The sequence below is a fragment of the Prionailurus bengalensis genome, chromosome B3, assembly GCF_016509475.1.
Source record: "Prionailurus bengalensis isolate Pbe53 chromosome B3, Fcat_Pben_1.1_paternal_pri, whole genome shotgun sequence".
Classification (NCBI taxonomy): domain Eukaryota; kingdom Metazoa; phylum Chordata; class Mammalia; order Carnivora; family Felidae; genus Prionailurus; species Prionailurus bengalensis.
Window position 1 is genome coordinate 82,090,608 of NC_057355.1, and position 12,460 is coordinate 82,103,067.

The following is a 12,460-nucleotide window of genomic DNA, read 5'->3' on the forward strand; positions in this document are numbered from 1 at the left end:
TTTGCAGTACTGTGGTTTGCTCTCAGTTTCAGCCAGAAACCGGAACAGAAGGAAAGGGAGAACGCAGGGAAGGTTCGGAGACTACCGCGCTCAGGGCTGCATGGTCTGCAGCTTCTAAAGCGTGGAGGATGGGACGGAGGAGGAGAATACGGAGAAAGGGGAAAGCGGAGGAAAAATACCCACGCCAATGGGTAAAAGGGAAAAGGTGAGAAGGAATGGAGTAGGAGAGGGAACCAATGGGTGGGAGAGGCGGAGGAAGAAGGGGGAGGGGCAGAAGCCAATCGAGGAGCCCGGACGCGAGCGAGGACGCGGCCCCGCGCTTGCTCCCCTCCCTCCGGCCCAAGCGCTCGCGCCTTCCCAGGCTCCCCGGAGACGAGGGCAGGGGCGGGGCCCAGCCGGGCGCGCGGCGCGGGAGGCGCCGCGAGGTGAGGGCGGCGGGGGCGGGGAATTGTGGGGAGGGCGGTGCGGGTACGCGCGCGCGCGCGCCCCGTCGAGGCTGCGCCGCCGCTCCGCCCCCGGCCGGGTGTGTGGCTGCGCGCGCGCGCGTGCGTTCCGGCGGTGCGCGCCGGGAGAGATGCTGAGGTAAAGTTCGGGAGAGAGGGAGAGAGATCCGTCAGCGCGAGGGAGCCCGAGTGGCCGCCATTACTGAGCCCGGCGCGGCGGCGGGCACTGGGGAAGGGGGGAGGGACGGGGCCGCCGCTGGTGGCGGGAGGGAGGGAGGGAGGGTGGGTTACCCGGCAGCGGGAGCTGTAGGGCTTAAGGTTTCGGGGCGTGTGTGTTGGGGAGGGCGGGGGGAGGTGGCTGAGGGGACGCGGCGCTGGGTGAGCGCGCCGGGGAAGAGAGGCGAGCAGAGAGTGGAGGAGGAGGCGGCGGCGGCGGGAGCGCTCCCCAGGAATGTCGCTGCCGCCGCCACCGCCGGGGCCGCTGCCGTTGAGGAGGAGACGGAGGAGACCCACGGTGTTAGGTAGGACCTTGCCATCTCAGCCCCTCCGGGCCTGCCCGCTCGCCCCCTCCCCGACCGGGACCCTCCCGCCACCGGCTGCCCCGCTCGGTCGCCGCCGCCGGTTGTAACCAGTTCAAGGCGCTGGGGCCCCGCAGCCACGGAGGGGAGCCTGGCGCCGCGCTCGGTCCTCGCAGGCCGAGCGGGGAGCGGTTGCCGCGGGGGGGGATACGGTCGGCGTGAAGGGCAGAGAGGCCGGGGGAGGGGGCGCTTTTTCCACAGGTGACGCGGCCGGGGTCGCTGGAGGCCTGGTTGTGGCCGGGGATCGCGCCGGCCCCGCCAGGCGTCCGCTCTCGCCCGCCGCCCTCACTTGCCCTGCTCTCCGATGGTACGTGGGGAGGGAAGGTGGCGGTGTCTGTTGGCTGGGTTGCTGCTGTTAACGAGTTCCACCTGGAAGGGGGAGCGGGGGGTGGGCGCATATTCACGGAAACACAATCTTCATTGCAAACTTAAGCGCTTTTCAGGGGGATCGGCCCTTTCACTTTTCCCCGATCTCCCCCACTCCTCCCTGGGTTCTGTTCACCAATTTCCCATCTGCTGCGAAAGCTCGGGCAAGGGTGTGAGAAGTTGCACTGCGCAACCAAAACACGGGAGTCTCCTGGGTTGACTGCGTCCGGCTTGAGGCTTTGATACTGAGTGCTTGCTAGAATAACCTTTAGATTCTTCCTCTGTTTCCACTAAAGAAAAGTATCGGGGTGGGGGTGGGGAACCGCGCGGGAGCGCGCGCGCACTTATCCACACATAAATACTCACTCCCTCACACCCTCCCTCTTTAGCGTTATTAGAAATGCAAGTGAGGTGGAGGCTGTGGGTGTAGCTGACGCCGAAAGGTGCTCGGAAGTAAAGGCAAACTATTGGGACGTTTGGTAAAATTCCGACAAAGTTGTAGGGAGACGCTTATACTTTTGCCATACGATAGAAATCCAGTTTTGGCTCATGCTTAATAAATGGGAATTTTAAGTGTTTTAAGTCTCGACCAAAATAGACCTACGTACGCCCGTTTTTAAGTTTAAATTCCTAAATATAATTTGCCTTTTTCTTTGTGATAGATAGGAAACGATGTCATTTTTTAAAACTACTCAGTTGTAAAACGGTGGAATACGTCGTCGTATTTACTGGTATTTGCTTATGCTGCCTTCTACAGGTGTGTGTGTGTGTGTGTGTGTGTGTGTGTGTGTGTGTGTGGGAGGGGTTTGCCGGCTTCACCTAAAACACCCAAAATCAGTACTCAGTTTGAAAGTATATGAAGGGGGGGCGGAGGAGTTATTTGCATTGAATTCATTTGTATTCACTACTGGAAATACTTCTCAAAATCTTCGTTTAAAATGGTTCTTTTCACAAAAATTTGATCCAGATGCAACATTTGGAAAAATATTTGGTTAAGATATATTAGTAAAATGTGTTTTGGAGATGTTTTACTGTCAATTTCACTTGACTTCACTATGATAAAACTGTATTCTTAATGAGTATTTTTAGATATACATACCATATAGGTAATCTACTACTAGACAGTTGCCAAATTAAGGTTTTATTTCCATTTTAAATTGCTTTCTCATTTTTGGCTCTTTCAAATTGACCCACATTTCCCATATGTGTAGTAGAGCAGAGGAAGAGAGTGTTAAGTGTGGATCACCAAAAAACTTGCACAGGCCTTGGAGCACTTTATGAGACTAAACGTACATGATTGAAAATCTGCGTATACCTATGTATTTAACTTTCAAGAAATAGCACTATCGATCTGACTGACTTAAAGCAGTCTTTAGTCAGAAGGACACAGATGACTAGATGACAATTGATTTGGTTGTCATGTGTAGGCTACATTTTTTTAATCCACCTTAGCATATATTATTTTACCATTCTTTGTATATGTTAGTTATAAGAGCATTGGAGAATGGATCAGTTATACTTTGCTATAAGAAAGAATTGTTGCAGAATTCTGATATGTTTGTCATTTTTTAGTACCCCACTCCCATTTAAATTACTTTAGGGGTTTTTTTTTGGTTTTGTTTTGTTTTTAAGGAGAGTGTGCAAGCGGAGGAGAGGGGCAGAGGGAGAGAGAGAAAGTCATAAGCAGGCTTCACACTAAGCTCAAAGCCAGACTTGGGACTCCATGCCACGACCCTGGGTCGTGACCTGAGCCGAAATCAGGAGTCGGATGCTCAGCCGACTGAGCCACCCAGGTGCCCCACTTTAGCAATTTAAAAAATGTATTCCAAAATTAATATCTTAATTCTGTCACATCTGTAAAATGTTTTAAGCCCCACACTTTTTTTTTTTTTTTTTTCTGTTGTAAAGCAGAGTTAGTACACTTAACCCTTTTGGAGAAAATAAATTATTTTGACCTTGAAAATTAAGATTTTTTTTTTTGAGGAATAAAATACTGTGTTTGCATTCCTTTTTTGGAAGTTGTGGTACAGCTTAGAATAATAGTTTTTAATTCATTTTTTTAATACTGAAGGAAAAGTTATGTCTCAGGAAGACTACTAAGCTTTTTCAACATTAGCAGGACTTCAGGTAAGTGTTGCCTTTAGTGTTCCTCGCTTAAGTATGAAATGGCATAATACAAATTTTCTTGATAGCTACAGAGTAAGTTTCATTTGTTGCAACTTCAGGTTCCTTAGAAATTTTAAAAAGTATTAGAGCTGTAAGACCCATGATTTTTTTCTTCGCACACAAGAAGGTATGCAGAGATATAATTGACTCAGGTGTTCTGCTTTAGTAGTATCGATGTTTCTAAAAAATGTTTGTAAAATACGTTTAAAGTACACTAAGAAAATTTAGTTTTCTAAGAATGGTGAAGAAACCTTGATAAAGTCATTCATCATATGGTGACTTGAGTAAGCAACCTTCTATTTGTTTAAATGCAGGTTGTAGTTAATCATTTTATCAAACCAGGAAAAACCATATTAGAAATTTAAAAAGTTCAGTGCTAAAAATATTAAGTATGAACTTTAACTCAATTGGTTTTAAAACTCTGGTACTTGAACCCCTTACGGATTTTTCCTGGATGGCATGAGACCTCCTTTGACAACCCACCCTCCCAAACCACAGTCACTTCTATTTTTGGTAAATCTATTGTACTTAAATATGAAAATTCCTTTGAAAAAAGAAATCTATGTGTAAAAGAAGGCCTTTGATTTGTTATTCATTAATTCATATTATCTTTATTTAGCATTTGCTGTGTGCCTGGCCTTGAGGATACCAAGATAAATTAGAGATTGTGTAGCTTGAGCTTTAGTTGACAAGGTAGTAACTATAAAGGAGCAAATACGTACAAGTACTAAGAGATGTAGAAAAGAGAACAACTATTTCTATCGGGGTCTCTTTGGGAATCGTTTACAGAAGAATTAATCATTTGAATTTGGATATATTAACTGCAAATAGAAGTTTGAGATGGTAAGCAAGGTTGATTTTTTTTTTCCCCTGTATTTTGGAGGTTGCCTGTCCACAATACTTAGATTTGCAGTAAAAATAGATTATTAATGTTTGGTCATGTCTTTGTGTTGGACTCCTTAGAACTATTACTTGGGAATAAGAGTTATGAATAACTTTCTAATTTTAGGGTTAAAATATGACCCGTATGTGTCTCTTGGTTAGATTCTAGAGCTTTCATCATGAAGAGTTAATGGTAAAAGTGAATTTTCATTTTTCTAGCTTCATATTAGATTTAGCATATTTTATTCCTGAATGATAATTTATTGAACAGCTATGGCACTGTAAGTGGTACAAGGAAATATAAAATATTACTCCCTTAAAAGAACTTATAGCTTTGGTGGAAAGAGAGCTGGACAATTTAGCAATGGTCAGATGCCAGCTCAACATAGAGTAGAAGGAGCCATATAGAAGGCAGGACATACTGATTTAAAAATCAGTGTAACGGAATTAGATAAAAAAGATAAGATTTGGAAATTGAAGAGGATTGTAATAAGTAAGGAAAAAACTAGATAAGTTAATGACCTTGTAGACCAAAAGCATAGGGAAGTGAGGATAGGTTGGCAGGTGAGAGGAAAATACAAGGTAAAAATGTAAGAGCATCAGTTTGTACCTTTTGAGAAAAACTGAAAGATGTGGGGAAAAGTTAATAGGTTAGATAGAAGGTTAATAGAAGGAGTGATGGGGAAAGAAACAATTTTTGTGTTACTATTTATCCTCTTTGCTGTATTTGGCATTACCAGCAGCCTTGAAAGAAGTTGTACGTTGGTTCTGATAGTTTGTTAGTTCTCTTCCCGTTTATCATGTGTTCTTCCTGATCCAAAATTTTGTTTCTTTCCATACTTAACTTTTCAAAGCCAAATAATAGCTTTTTATTTACTTATTTTTATTTTGGTTGACAGTTTATAGAACTAGTGGAAAATTAACATTCCTATATGATCTGAGCTTTGAAAAATCCAGATTTGCTACTCTTCTTTGTTGGCTAAGTAATTACTTAGACGTTTTTTATAAGAGTAGTAAATGATCTCTTACATAATTTTCTTAAGGTTATGATCTTCAAATTTATGTTGCTAATCTTGATGTTGCCTTATTTCATTTCTTTATTTTGATTTTTCTTCAGAAATAGTGTCACCTGAAACTCAAGTGATACTACCGTCTGTTGCTGAAACTGAGTTTTTCATTAAGAAACATTGACTCATTTGTCTTTATTATCATTAGCAGCCAGTCACCAAATTCTTTTTTCTTGGATTGCTCTTTTCTTTTCTGTGATAGTTCAGGTGTTTCAAGTCTCCAGTATTTGTCCATCTCTTGGGCTTTGTGCCTCAGCAAATCTAATTTTGTATTCCACTGCTAGTTTATAATGGCTTCTTATTGCTTATTACAAGGTTTAACTCCTGCTTGCCCTTGAAGACCTTATTGTTGTACCTTTTATCTTCAGAAATAAGTGAAATAAGAAATAAGTCTACTTTTCATCATGACAGCTATGCTCAACCACTCCACCCTAATCACACACCTAGAATTACTTCTTTTTAAAATTCAAATCCAGTCTATTTTTCAGAGTTGCCTCCAGTCCTTTATCTACTCTGAAACTTAATCAATTCCAGGAGTTTCCAAGTTATGACCCTTGGACCAGATCTGGTCTTTTGCTTCTGTATAATGGCTTTTTACATTTTGAAATGGTTAAGAAAACAGTTAAAAGAACAATATGTGTGATATGTTAAAGTTATATGAAATTCAAATTTTAGTTCTCAGACACAACCATGGTCATTCACTGAAGTATGGTCAATGGCTGTTTTTGCGCTATGACCACAGAGTTGGATTGTTCTAACAGACACCGTATGGACGCAAAGCCTAAAATATTTACTGTTTGGCCTTGTGCAGAAAAAGTTTTCCAAACCCTGATCTATTCCAGCTTGCACTCATCTTTCATTTTTTGAATTCCTATTGCACTTACCAATTCCATGGTATAGCACATTGTCTTTGTCTTCTCAGTTATGGTGCTGTAAAGTTTCTTTAAAAACAGTGGAGGAGGTACTTTTAAGCCTCCCCCCCCCCCCCCCCGCCCAGTATATACCTTCTTTTTAGTCTATACATCTTCCTGAGATTCTTATTCAGCCTCTTAATGTTCCCATCACAGAGAAAATTGTTAAGCCTTATTTAATGTAGTTTGTATCATGAAAATAATGATTTCCCTCTGGTATAGCATTATAATTTTGAATGTGAAATCATGCCCTTCCCTTCACTTCTCTGTTTTCTCCAAAGCGAGAAGACTCAGACTCTGGAAGGGAGATGAACATTTTCATAGTGCCAGCTTAGTGGACTTTCCTGCATATACCTTTGTACCCTCAAAACTTCTGACATAAAGCTGAGCAGATAGTGGTAACCACAGTAAATACTTAATGGATTGTTTACATAGGTTGATATAAATCAGGCGACCTTTGGTTCTTCTGTTTTCACCGGAGTGAGGAAATGGTCTAGAAAGAGTTTAGAATAACTTTCATACCAAGGCGTGGGACATAACATGTTGTTAGAGGAAAGTGTCGATTAAATAATAGGGTAGGCAATAATTCTGTTTGGAAATATTTTAGGTCATTGGTTTTCAAATATTTTAGGCAGTGAAACTTTTTTCAAAGAATAAATATTTGAAATATCAAAAGATAAAAATGAATGAAAACAGAATTATCTTTACTGAGTAGGGCTTGGAGAGGGAGCTCCAGAGTACTGCCTACTTGGACCCTCCTGGAAATACTTCCATTGAGGCTTCAGGCTTGCCTAATTTGTGTTAACCAGCAAACTGTTGGTCTTGGACAAATCTGGACTTTTTATATTAGAATATTATGCTATACTAATAGACTTAGGGCCCATAGCATTGTGCAATTTTTGTTAATTTTGACTACAAATACGACTTCAGTGGTTTAGGATCTGAGTTTGGAGACTGGCCCAATTACTCATCAAATATTTGAGCAGCCAGTTTGTGTCAGGCACTGTTTAGGGTGTTGGGAATGTGGTAAAAACAACAGCAACAAAATCTCCATTCTAACGTAGTTTAATCCTAAATCCTAACCAGGATATGCTTCCAGGTTATTTAGTCACTACATAAATTGTTGAAATTTTTAATAGATTCTCTTCATTCACTTGATTATAATCTTGTGTAAAGACCAATTCATTGGAATGATGTCTTTAGTGTTCCTTTCAACCTTAAGATTATGTGCTTATGTGGTAGGATTCTTGGTCAAAGAAAATGTTGTGGAATATAATTGACTCTTCTACAAGTATTACATTGTTTAATGACTTAACTATTGTATATGTTAAAATGGCTTTTTCATTTCCTCTTCTAGTTTTTCGCTAATAAATTTGTTAATTAATAAATTTGTTACTGAGAATAAGAATTAAGTAATACTGTATCAATATTGTACCATATTCATCTTTAGTAAATCAGTTGATAACTTTTATTAAGCTAGGTTACATCACCTGAGACTGTGAAATATATGACAGTCTTTGGGCTCCGATCTGTCTTTTCTCAAATATTTGATTATGTAAGAGATAACTTTGTTTGACTTAAAGAAGCTGGAGCACGTAATTACAAAGATCCTTCTGTTTAGTTCTGGAAAATGTAATTTCTTATAATATTTCTGATTCTAAAAGTTTCAAAAATTAGGGCTAAATGTATTATAGATCATAGTCTTTATTCTGGTGGCTTAAGTTTTGACTGTTTTTGGAATCTTGAAATAAATGTGCATTTCTTCCATTAGTAGCTTTAGATTAATATATTACAGTGCTTATTCAGTAAACAAATGTGCTTTCCTCTTTTTTTGACCAAAGAATTAAGAACATTTTGATTTTAATATTTATTAGCATTCATGCATTTATTGAGTACTAAATAGGAGGCACTGTTGGAATCTTGTGGAATATGTTGATGAAATAAAGATTTATGCCTTTGTGGATCTTTGTTAAATATGGAGTAGGGTTGGGGAGAGGGATAGAGTCTAATGACAAGTAAATAAGTTGCAAGTAAATTAGGAGGCAAGGTGGACTTTGGAAGTTATTAGGAAAAGTAAGTGTAAAGGCAGAGGCATGCTTAGCATGTTAAGAAACTGTGTTAGTGTTCCTCAGTGTGTTTAGAGCAGAATGAGTGTGGGAGAATATATGAGAGTAGGTCAAAGAATAAGATAGGTTTGGAGAAAGCAGATCTTATGCCATAGAAAGGATTTGACTTTTAGGAGCCACTGGAGGTTTTCGGACCTAAGAATGGGAAGCTCTGACTTACGTTTTAAAAGAAACTCTGGCTGCTCTGATAGTGATAGGGGAAGGGGAGCAGGAGTAGAAGCACAGAGATTAATTGGGAAGCCTTGGAATAATCTAGGGCCAGATATGATGGTGGATGGGTCAGATTAGAGCACTAAATGTAATGAAAAGTGATAAATTCTAGATATATTATGAAGATAGGACCAACAGGAATTTCCTGACATGGTGTAATAACTTAAAAGTGTAAAATAATTAAGATAGCACACCTTTTATCTATGAATGCAGAAGTTTTGTGAGAAGATAGAAAACAAAGTTTTAGTTTAAATCCAGAATTACTAAGAATTTATTTTTTTCAGTTTCCTAGATTCCTTGTAGAACTTAAAAAGCTTTTGTTTTTGTTTTTCATGGAAAGCCACTTCATGTTATTAAAACTCGATTAAGAGGAACAAGTTGTGTTTGAATGACTTAGTAAAATATCTTTGAAAACTTAGTTGTATAGATCGCTTCATTTCTGAGACAATTGTAGGGACCACTCAAGAAGAATATTAGGCAAATAGTTGCTCTCTCCCTCCAACTCTCTCATCAACTGTAGCTCCACTGAAGTTAAACATTTTTCGTTAATTTCTGTGAAGATACTTAATCTAAACATTTCCTTGAAATGGTTATAAGGTAAACTTAAAGGCAGAATGAGAAAGAAACTGCATTGCAAACATAAAAAGCAGTAGTCCTGCTTAAGAAAATAAAGATGGGTCATCCAGAGACTCATTTTAACTGGATTGCTTTGAGTAGGTCATTGCTACTTTTGTCTTGGTTCCTTCATGGGTAAAAATATGAGAAAATGAGAACAAGTTATATGAAAGAAAGTCACACCAAAAATCAGAAAGATGTAGGAATCAACATTATCAGATATTACCATTACACACATCTGAAAGGAATTTTCAAATTAAATTGAATAATCTGCATATATATATTAGCCATTAGTTTATTACTGGGAGCACACAAAAAAAGAAAGGATTTTTTTTTTTTTTTTTTAAGCACAGAAGAAAAACTGCCTCAGTTGGTTAATGGACAGGAATTTTGACCTGGATGTTGAGGGCCAGAAGGTAATTCATGTAAGTATATACTATCCAGGTGTCTGAAATTAAATGCCCTTATAACCTATTACAGTCAACCTCATGAAAGCTATCTTTCTCCCATGAGGTGGTAATACCATACTCAACCTAAGCAAATAGCAAAATGTTTTGGATGACCGGTGACAGTTTTTTTTTCCCCCTAGTCTATGGTTTCTCAAACTTTTTAAAAATCTGAAAACATTTTTTATTACTATATTTTTTTTATTTTTTTTATTTTTTTTATTTTTTTTCAACGTTTATTTATTTTTGGGACAGAGAGAGACAGAGCATGAACGGGGCAGGGGCAGAGAGAGAGGGAGACACAGAATCGGAAACAGGCTCCAGGCTCTGAGCCATCAGCCCAGAGCCTGACGCGGGGCTCGAACTCACGGACCGCGAGATCGTGACCTGGCTGAAGTCGGACGCTTAACCGACTGCGCCACCCAGGCGCCCCATATTTTTTTTTATTTTTTAACATTTATTCATTTTTTTTTGAGAGAGAGAGAGGGGGAGAATGTGAGTGAGTGGGGGAGGGGCAGAGAGCCAGGGAGACACAGAATCCAAAGCAGTCTCCAGACTCTGAGCTGTCAGCACGAACCACGAACCGTGAGATCATGACCTGAGCTGAAGTTAGAAGCTTAACGGACTGAACCACCCAGGCGCCCCTGAAAACATTTTTATTAAATTAGGGCTTTTGAAAAAAAAATTAAAAAAAAAATCTTTTGGGTTAAGTAAACTTCTAAATTAGATAAAGAGTGCACTGCTTTGATGAGAGATTTGGAGGGAGAGAGCAACTATTTGCCCGGTATTCTTCTTTCCTACCTGTAGGTGAAAGAATTTTCCATCATTGTTTGAAAATCACTATGGTGACTCATGACATAAAGCTCTGCAGCTGACTTCATAATACCAGCAGGTAGCCTTCTTGAAAGAAGAACATGGATGTTACTTAAGTGTCTAATTGATAGTTTACTGTGCATTTGGTGTGAAAACCATAAATGTCATGTAGAGCTACCTTATTTCTAATTTAAACTTTAATATTCATGATTCAAAGCCTGCCACTATCAAATTTATTAGGATGTGTAGAAGCCTTATTATAAAATTTGATATAATAGTTTTATTTCTCATTAGATAAGAAGCTTTCCATTTTTCACTGACCTGTGAAAGGGTGGTAACTTCATGCCTTCACTCATCTTCTTTTAATTTTAAGACCCTTTTCTTTCTGAAATGTTTATTTTTAATGTTTCTTTATTTTTGAGAGGGAGAGCTCAGGTAGGGGGGCAGAGAGAAGGGGACAGAGGATCCAAATTGGTTCTGTGCTGATAGCAGTGAGCCTCATACAAGGCTCGAACTTGTTAACTGCGAGATCATGACCTGAGCTGAAGTCGGACGTTCAGCCAACTGAGCCACCCAGATGTCCCTGTGAAACTTTTAAAATACATTCTACGATAAGAGTGTTTTCATTTCTGCTTACACTCTATAGCTTAAGATAGAAAGCTACCTCAGTATTTTGAGGTACATGCTGTAGGAGAACAGAAACGTGTCTGTTAATGTTTGGGTAAGCATATATGAGGAATGAATAGTGACTGTTAAGGCAAGGGATTAGGTTTGTAGTTGAGAATTTTCTAGAATACTTAGGTTCATATGACAATGTACTGTTACTTTTCTGTTAACTTTGTGTCTCTTAAACTGGAAGGCAGGGGACAGTCTTAACATGCTTTGAATTGCTTAGTTTTCAGAATAGATGTTTGTTTAATAAAGAGCCATATGTAGTGTTAGTGTTTATGCTGTTGAACGTGAAAATTCCCCAAAGTAATCACTAGGTAGGTTTTCTTTTGATGTACATTTTAAAGAGTATTGTCTGCAGTTTTCTGCTTTTCTAGTAAGACGAAAGGATTCTATTCCTTGTTTTCGATTTTTTTTCTTAATTGTTAGTTATGGAATCATTGTGTTGTTTTCCCAAACTAATTTCCTTTTGCCTTTTTATCACTGTATATAATGTTGTTATCCAGTTCATTCACTGTGTTTTTATTACCAGTAAATACAAATATTCTTTTACACAGTTTAGGTAAAGAAAGTTACACTTGTGCTAGGTGTAAATACCCAATTTGACCAGATTAAGATTTTTTAAAAGGTTTATTAATGAAAAAGAGTTAATAGGATTGGAGGGACTGCCCCAATTTCTCTTACTTCTAGTTATCATATACATTGCTGCCAGATAAATTTTTTTAAGTCACAAGTCTGACCAGATCATTTTTTTGAAAAAATCCTTGACAGTTTCACTGGTTCTAAGAATCAAATTAATAAACAGAACTAATGCTTATTAAAGCCTTTGTTGGCTAGGTGCTTAACATTTAAAAAAATGATTTACTTCTTAAATTTGTATAGATACACAGCCCCATTTTATAGATGGGGAAAACATGTATCAAAGCAGTTTTGGTTTTACTGTTGTCATAAACTCAAATAGATTTGAAATAACTTTAACTATTTGTGTTGCTTTTTCTACATAGGATTATTTTATTAGGAAAGTGAATCTAGTAAATGCTTTGTTTGAATGTCATATGGCAGATGCTAGTATTTATAGTTGAGGCTAATAGAATAAAGTACGTGAATACAAAAATCTGAAATTTTACTCTTTAATATTATTTTACCAGAAATGTTAGTCATAATTCTG

The 12,460-nt window shown here is 39.2% G+C and overlaps 1 protein-coding gene across 5 annotated transcripts in view; it reads left to right on the top strand.

Annotated features, from left to right (window-relative positions):
• Nucleotides 1–436: 436 nt before the first annotated feature.
• ARHGAP5 (Rho GTPase activating protein 5) overlaps nt 437–12,460 on the top strand; it is an 82,622-nt gene continuing 70,598 nt past the window's right edge. For 4 of the 5 annotated variants that reach the window (XM_043554352.1, XM_043554354.1, XM_043554355.1 and 1 more), the window contains exon 1: nt 603–964. The gene's annotated coding sequence lies outside the window, so the exon portion shown is untranslated. Of the gene's footprint in view, nt 583–602; nt 965–12,460 lie in introns of those variants that run through there. The other variant, XM_043554353.1, reaches the window with a different exon arrangement.